The following is an 8,959-nucleotide window of genomic DNA, read 5'->3' on the forward strand; positions in this document are numbered from 1 at the left end:
TGCGACAGACTGGCGTCCTGTCCTGGGTGTGTCCCCTCCCCCTCCGGTCTTATGCCCTGTGTGCCGGGTTAGGCTGCGGTTCCCCGTGCCCTGTATGGGGTGAGTGGTATGGATGGAATCATTGCAGCAGACAGTATTACCACAGTACTCATTGCATTACAGCACAGAGTTTTACTGCAGCACACAGTATTACTATAGTCCTCATTATAGCACACTCAATATTGCACTCGCTTTAGTCAGTTACTTCGCAGGTGATAGACACGATGATAACAGGAATAAACGAGTAACAATTTATTGCAATTAAAAACAAATGACACAAAATATCTGAAAATGTAAGACCCCAGAATTTTTATCCATCTTTCTGCGATGACAAAGTGAACAAAGTGAGAAAAGTAAGGTAGTGATAGATGAGGTGCGGCTCACTCAGGTAGGCCAAGCCCAGCCACTGCCAATTACCTGTGAACACCTGTGAATAATTTAGCTGAGTAATTCAGGTGAACTGGATCTCAGCTGCCTGCAGCCACCCGTTTAATCGGGCCGCTTACTGCAGTTTCACACATCTCGTTTTACCCATATATTGGCTTCATTCGCACACCTCGTTTCATCCACATATCGGCTTCATTCGCACACCTTGTTTTAACCACGTCACCTTAATTCACACACCTCGTTTTACCCACACGTCGGCTTCATTCACACACCTCGTTTCATCGACACGTCGGCTTCATTCGCACACCTTGTTTTACCCACATATCGGCTTCATTCGCACACCTTCTTTTATCCACACATCAGCCTTATTCGCACATGTGGTTTCAGCCAAACACGTGGTTTTATTCACACACCTTTCTTCACCTGGTGACACACCTGTGACTTTGATGTGCATGGTCAGTCCACATTTCTTCTGTGTTTCCCCAGTGCTTCCTCTACTGGTACCTATCTCAGGTACAGTGGATTGACCCAGATATTGCTCCCTCTATAGTTTAGGCACATCAATGTGGTTTGAAATGTTGCTCCTGTACTTGGAGGTTGTGGGTTCAAGTCCTGCCTTCTCTTATAAGGCCCTAAATTGCTCCAGTAAAAATGACCTGTTTGTGAGTATCTTTACTTTGTCAGCTACTTTGGGAAAACACACTGTATTTCTTGTCCAGCACTTTAAAAGCCAATACTGAACACACACACACTTTCTGAACCGCTTGTCCCATACAGGGTCACAGGGAGCCAGAGCCCAACCTGACAACACAGGGCATAGGGCTGGAGGGGGAGGGGACACACCCAGGACGGGACGCCAGTCCGTCACAAGGCACCCCAAGTGGGACTCGAACCCCAGACCCAGCAGAGAGCAAGGCCTGGTCCAACCCACTGCGCCCCCCCCCCCCCCCCCCCCCCCCCCCAATACTGAACAGTTGATGCTAAAAATTCTCCAGTTCTAGAAAAAGTTTGCTTTCAGTTTCTTGCATCTGAAAACTTCTAGCGAAGTGGGAACCTCCTCTCATTGCTTCCTGAACCCTTCTCAAGTGGTACCGGATGAATTTTTAATGGAAATTCCTCATAAATTCTGCAGAAGCATTTAAATGTTAATGTATCCAGTGAGGGGTAAAATGAGGTAATATTGCAACATCGGGATGCAGTGTGAGAGTGTAAGGTAAGTAAAACCCAAAAGGAGCGATTGTCATATCACTCACTTTCAACCACTGCTTGTCCTGGTCAGAGTCCTGGCTGTCTGGAGCCTATCTTGGAATCGCTGGGTGCATGACTTTGGACTGTGGGAGGGAACTGGAGCACGCAGAGGATACTCTGTTAGAAATGCAGACTTACACCTGGGCAACACATGCTACCTAGGACAGCAGGTGGCACAGTCAATAATGCAACTACCTTAGACTCAGCTTCAAATCCCACCCCTTGATATGATCAGTCCAATCCCCCGAACCCTCCGTCAGCCACCTGTCACATACAGATGCCATTTCAAGGTCCACCTTCTAACCTATAAGACGCTCAAAGGTCCGGCGCCGTCCCACATCGCCAGTCTTCTCATTGACTAGGAGCCTGCTCACACTCTGTAGTCACAGGATGCCAATTTTTCTCCTGATGTCAGAAATCCAGATGAAAACTCTGGGCAGCAGAGCGTTGTGTCCTTAACTCACGAAATGTTGTCCCAACCACAGTGAAGAACACCCCCTGTGTTGCATGTTTTCTCCTTGTACTTCAGTAGCTCATCCTACCTGATATCCTCACAACTTCTCTCTTTTCCTTCCCTCTCTCTTTCTCTGTTTCCTCCTGAGGTGCCCTGGGGCTCTGAACAACTGGCCCTCAGTGCTGCTGCTCCTCGGTCAGGCCATGCCTTGACTACTGACTACACCATCCGGGATCTGCAGCCAGGCATCCATGACTGGATCAGGATCCATGGACCTGGACATGGACTCTAAGAGCTTCAGTCTTTAGCTCCGCCTGGACACATGGGAGTTTTTGTTTTCCTTTCCTCAGCTGCCAGTTGACTTGCATAGTGGTTATTTATATTTCTTTATACCTTCACTCACCTTTGTGCTGTGATTTCTAGGACTTTGTTCAGTACTCTATGTCATTCCAATGAGAAGAGTGCTCTATAAAAAGAAATTAAATAGAACTGAAGTTCAGGACCCTGGTGAAAGAACTTTGTGGAGAGCTGTAAACTGAACCAGCTGCAGCTCAATATTAAAAAGAAAAGAAGATGATGGTTGTCTTCAGGAGGCCCAAGGGTTCGATGTGCTCTTTGAGGATTGATGGAGGAGAGGTGGTGAGGATGTACAAGTACCTGGGGGTGCACCTGGACAGCACACCGGAGTGGACCTCCAAAACGGAAAACCTTCACAAGAAAGGACAGTTACCTTCAACCCCTGATTAAACTCAGGTCCTTTGCAGTGTGCACCTCTCTTGGAGATGTTTTGCAGGTCAGTTATAGCTGGATCAGTCTTTTGAGGCAGTAAATCAGCACAAGTGGTTCCTGCAGGATCAACAATGAGGACTAAAGAGGAGTAATGAGAACTGCTGGGTAAGTGTGATCTAGTGCTTCTATGTGAGTGATACTCCAGCGGTAGTGTTGGCATGGTCAGGAAGGACTTCTTACCTCATTATTGAACATGGCCAGCTTTACACCATCGGGGTAAAGTAGTGCTGAGAACCGATCCTTGGAGGGTTCACACTCCACCTGCTGCTGTACTACCCTTGATCAAAGTGCTTACTTTACGTTGCTCCAGTAAAAATTACCCTGCTATATGAATGGGTACATCATTGGCTGCTTTGGAGAAAGCAGCAATGGCTAAATGAACAAGATGGCATTGTGATGTCTCTCAGAGCGCATGTGGCCTTTGTGTATATGGAGACTGACGCCCTTCTGCAGGCAAAGATATGTGAAGTGTATGTGGACGTGTACTCAGTACTCCCTTTAGGGTTATGCTGTTTATTACGGTGTGTGTCTTCAGCCTACATTTAGGGTGGAAAAGCCACACATAATCTGATTCTTGGGTTCACTGAATGATGATGGTCGATGGTTTGAGGGTTGCCACAGCTGGTGTGCCATAGGGAAAACCCAGAAAAAAGTGGGAACAAACAATGAGCCAACACTTCTATGCGTAGATGTATTCAAAAGTTACACTTTGTAAATGTTAAATAAACTGTTTTTAACTACTGTATATTGTAACTGTATTTGTAAATTATATTTACAGTTTATCTCACCTCCTCTTGTACTCAATAGTGTTCTTCTCTACCAAGATCTCCTGGGTCATTCTGGTAAGATAGCTGGTAGTATAGTGGTTTGAATTGCTACCTTTGTACCTAAAGGCTGCAGGTTTGAATCTTAGCTCTGGCTGTGGTACCTTTCAGCAAGGCACTTACCCTGAAGCTGTTCAGCTGTATAAATGGGTAAATACATGTAAGTATATTAATGCTGTAAGTTGCTTTGGAGGAAAGTGGCAGCTGAGTATGTAAAAATTAGTTTTTGGATGTGATGGAATGACCTCCCCCTCTCACTCAGGATTGCTGAATCTCTCTCAGCATTCAAGAAGAGTTTTAAAATTCCCACCACATTACCTGTGGAAAAGGTACTCTCTACCAGTTGTATATGCAGCTACCCTTGTAACATGTGGGGGTGAAACGGATGATATGGGACTAAGTGACCGTACTTTGAGAACAGCGAGTGTTTGTTGTGAGATGCACTGCCGTTCACTCTGAGATGTACATCTCTGCGGAGAAAAGTGTCTGACAAATGTGGAACAAATGTGGATCTCACAACAGGGCTGTAACGAGAGTGTTTAGCAGCCTGTGAATAAAAGTACAAAGTCTTTATTTTTAGTGATCTGTGGAAACTCTAGCTATTGACACAAGAGATGAGTCCAAACAATGCGACCGGAAGGAGGCACTCAGTGCGAGCAGTCGTGTGATGCCTGTCCATGTGTTTCAGTGTTTGTTTGGAAGCGTATGCAGTCACTTTAAGTGGAGCGCTCCCTCTCTCTTCGTGGTCTCCTTGTGGTTTCAAACTGTGTCCTGCCCTTTGGTACCTGGCCACTATTCTTCTTTCTACCACTTTTGTTACATTTAACACTAGTGAAAATACATCTACATTTTACATTTATTTATTTACAAAATGCAGTGCTGTATGTCACTGCATTATTTAGCACTACATTAAAGAGAAGGTTTAACCTGAAAAATGAATGAATGAACTAACAAACAAATATATGAATAACTGTAAGTGAGACTATTTATTGCAGAGAGAAATTGGTTGTGGCAGCATGAAGTGTATAACATACATACACTTCATACACATATGACATATTCTACGTATAGTACATACATACACATATAAAACAACAAAACTGCAACAGACGAGACAGGACAACAGGTGCAGTGCTCGTCTGTGACGATGGGGTTATTTTACTCCCCCATCGGGGAGAAGGCAAGGGAGTGGAAAGGGGGAATCAGAAAGGGGTAGGCAGTAGTTTCGACCCGGTCTTGACAGAGTTGTCCACGGGGTCGGGGTCGCTCTTGCTCTCCTCCTCCTCCGACTTTCTCTCCTACTGCTGGGTGCTGGGGAAGTAATAGGGAACATAATTAGCCCCAGCTGTGGCTGCTTTGCCTCCATCTCCGCCCCCCTTCATATTCAAGTGAGCTGATGAGTGAAGTTGAGGTGGTGAGACAGCTCAGCTCAGCTCAGAGTTGTGTGTGTGTCTCTGAATTTGTTGCTGCTTCTTCGGTTCTTGTGCGGGTGGTGTGTTGTGAGTGGGGTTGTGTCCAGTTGAGTTTTGTTGGGTTCAGCCTTACTTTCTAGAGATACGGTTGGTTTACGGATAGGCAAAGGATGGTGTAGAGTGGTGTAGAGTGCAGTGTAGGCCTACTGTAAGTCACCTTGGAGAGCTAGATGCTACACAGTGGTCATTACAGTCATTCGCTTTCTTAAACCACTTATCATGGTCAGGGTCCAGAGCCTCATGCTTACCAATAGCAGGCAGAGTAATGGCGCAGTGATCAATGGCAGGTAAAATAAAAATGCGGTAATCAATGGTAGACTTGGAAACTCAGTATTTTGGGAAGCTGCAATGGACCAATGGCAGTCTGGGTGCGTGGATGATGGAGCAGCTTGGATTTGTGTGGTCTGTACTTCACCAGACACACTTTCAATGCATACTGCATGTCTCTAAGATGAGAATAACTTTATACATTGTATACCTCACCATTTTGTGGTAAAATGTGTCGAAATATGCCATTGCATAACTAAGAAGTGTCAAGTGGCACATGTTACTTTGTCTCTCTCCCTTCAGTCCTACACTTATCGAAGCTATAACGGATCAGAAGAGTAAAAAGTACATAGTTTACTGCCGCTGTTTTCTTGTTCAAACATCTTGCTCCATTGTCTCTGTTTAGTTCTGCAGCCTGATGTGTGTGGCCGCACAAACAGCACACAGTGGCCTATAGCAGCGTTTCTCCACTGCTACACACTTTACTGTCGCTCGAGTGCATTTGTGGTTAAAAAAAAAAAAAAGTGCACTTTTACACTCTCACATTTCTGTCAGCCTCTTGTTACTGCTGAAAGATTCATAATTCATGTTTTAAATTGTGTGTGTGTGTGTGTGTGTGTGTGTATTGTGACATGGAGTCGCTTTTGGGTTTGAAGAATCACTGCAAGTCAATTTGGATTTCCACTGGCATCTCCTGATTTACTAAATTAATCCATTTCTGAAAACGGTTCAAATATCTAAATTTCAGATACCAAAAATAATAAATTTTAAATGGGGAAAAATAATGTGGTTCTAAACGCATCATGGGTTTGATCCCTTAAGTTACAGTGCAAACAGATAAGCAGCGGATGACGTAACTGCAGGAAACTTTGTGGTGAACTTGGTGAAATCACACGAGGACATCTGACCCTGTGGTCTCGAACAAGAAACTGGCTGTGTACGTTCATTTTTTTATTGTTTTATTCTACGCGATCTGCAATATTACCACTAATATAGTATGTTACACACCGGAAGTACAGCTGCATTCAGCCCTCCTTCCGGATCACTTCCGGGGCAGTACTCTGACAGAGAATGTCCAGTAGAAAGAGCCATATCGCCTTCGGACAGTACTGAGCCAGTGCTTGAAACTTGTTTTTTATACGGACTTTTCAGAAACTTCTCTTCGTTGCCACGAAAACTTTGTTTCACTCGGCGGCATCAACATACACGTTGCATACGTACATATGTCCGTACATGTAAAAAGAAGGAAAACACTTCGTTTCCGATACAGACCCAATCGTTTATGAGTTCATTCAGTGTTTAATAATTACAAAGTGTTAATTTGTATCATTCCGGATTCATGGGTTCATTTAAAGTTATTACAGCGGCATTGATGGACTTTTAAAGCTCCGTGTTCGTGTCCTCAGTCCGCCGACAACACACAGCAAATTTTAAACATGTTATGCGGGGTTTTACTGGTATTTGGTGTTTTGGCTGGGCTAGGGAACAAATTTTTCTTTTTTTCCATGTGAAATAATGGGAAATAGGTTCACTTTTCGAAGATTCCCGTCCTGCGTGTGTCTCCTCCCCCCAGCCTTACGCCCTGTGTTGCCGGGTAGGCTCCGGTTCCGCGTGACCCCGTATGAGACAAGCGGTTCTGAAAATGTGTGTATGTGTTCGAAGATTTGATTTGCACAACTTTTTACGGAACAGATTAGTGGAATATTGAGGGACAGCGGTGGTTTACTTCTCATAAACGTTTTATTTGTTTACCAAAAAGAAGTTTACTTATATTTGAGGATTAGTTGCAGCGAAGAGCGTAAGTGAAGGAAATGGAGTTTTAAAGGGCACGAGGCAGCGCATAAGAAATAGAGTAGCGATGGACAAAGGGCTTTGTGTGTGGGACAAAATATAGAACGCTTTACGAATTTGCGTGTTATTCTTGCGCAGGGGCCATGCTAATCTTCTCTGTATCGTTCCAATTTTAGTATATGTGCTGCCGAAGCAAGCACGATTGGAAAGTCGTGACGTAAACTATATAAAGGCCCAAGCTGTGCTAATGTTCCGCACACTGGTTGGCTGTTTCGAGTGCAAATCTGACAAAATACACACACACACTGGGAATTAATTTTGTACCGTTTCTCCACCGTCTCCTAGATCTTAGTCTAACAGTGAGGATTTATTACCTGTGCTCTCTTTTTGTTTAACTGAGATTAAACGTTGTTTATTCACTTGTTGTTCCAAGCGCAGTTGCTTGCTGGGTCTTATTTAAATAAAGTTAATGACAGGATGCTCTCATTGGAAGAGTAGTGACGTCACAATGAGAGCGCTTTTCTGTAGGGAAACTATTGCATGACGGGAACTGTAGTCAGTTCTACAGCAGTGACTATCGGCGGGTGTGTTTTTTTTTTTTTTTTTCTTTTAAAACATTTGTTTCTTGCTTCCTTCTTGGTTAAGGTGAAAGTTTAGTTTTTGTGTAACACAAAGCACCTCTTTCAGAGAGAGAGAGAGAGATGTCAAAACATGAAAACCAAAGACAGACAATTAACAAAACTTGAGAACCTGCCAGACACCACCTTGGTGTATGTTTTTAGTGTTTTAAAGGTTCTGCCATGCGGTCTTTATATTAGCTGGTCTTATTGATTTTATTGTTTTATTTTAAATTTTATTATTGTCATGGCAGTTTTTAGGATTGATTTATTTATTCAATAAAGATTTTATCTACCGGAAATGATGAATGGAGAAATTTATTCCTGTCGAGTTGGATAGTAGTGTGTGGAACCAGACACCTTTGGTGGGCTGGTGATCCATTCTGATCCGTAGGGGGGAAAAAAAGAAACACAGACGCGATTAATCGATCGCTGGAGTGACTAGTGAGCTGCATGTTCATCATAGCAATGTCCTCCTGCAGCTTTGTCTTGAGCTTGTGCCTGGAGATCATAAGCAATCATCCGGTTTAGATGTTTCATCAAAACATTTTCCACCATGTGACTGCTTAGAAAGAGGAAGAGCACAGGCAGGCAGGAGGCAGTTTCCACCAAAACCCAGAAAAAATCAGGTAAGCAGGCACAGAGCAATGGAGAAGTGCTGGTGTTCCTCTCTTTACTGAACCTCTTACATCAGTGCATTACTTTGGTGTTTGTTACCTTTGTTGCTTGGCGTCTTTGGAAGGTGACATGCACCTCGGTCCACACATTTCTGGTACTTTCAGTCACTGTCCAGATCTCCTCTTCGGCCCCACCAATATGGTCACTGCTGTAGACGGTTAGAGCGTGGTCCGTTCTGGTGAAACCGCTCAGCATGTAGTAAAAGCGCAGGCAGTAAGTCAGGTTCCCAGGCAAAGAAGGACCATACAGCAGGCTCATGTAGGCAGGTGGGGGGAATGAGACGGGTGTTTGTCATGAGGAATGACCCTGTAATTCACCAGAAATTTAATCTTTAACTGTACGCACAATAAGGTTCTAGAACTACTTCAGGAAGACCCAAGTACACCACTCACC

General features: G+C 44.2%; 1 non-coding gene across 1 annotated transcript; it reads right to left on the bottom strand.

The window, feature by feature from the left end:
• Nucleotides 1–7,364: 7,364 nt before the first annotated feature.
• On the bottom strand, nucleotides 7,365–7,471 carry LOC114910781 (U6 spliceosomal RNA). The gene has a single exon (XR_003797786.1). It is a non-coding gene; the product is annotated as a U6 spliceosomal RNA (small nuclear RNA).
• Nucleotides 7,472–8,959: the final 1,488 nt, after the last annotated feature.

Source organism: Scleropages formosus, chromosome 6, assembly GCF_900964775.1.
Source record: "Scleropages formosus chromosome 6, fSclFor1.1, whole genome shotgun sequence".
Classification (NCBI taxonomy): Eukaryota; Metazoa; Chordata; class Actinopteri; order Osteoglossiformes; family Osteoglossidae; genus Scleropages; species Scleropages formosus.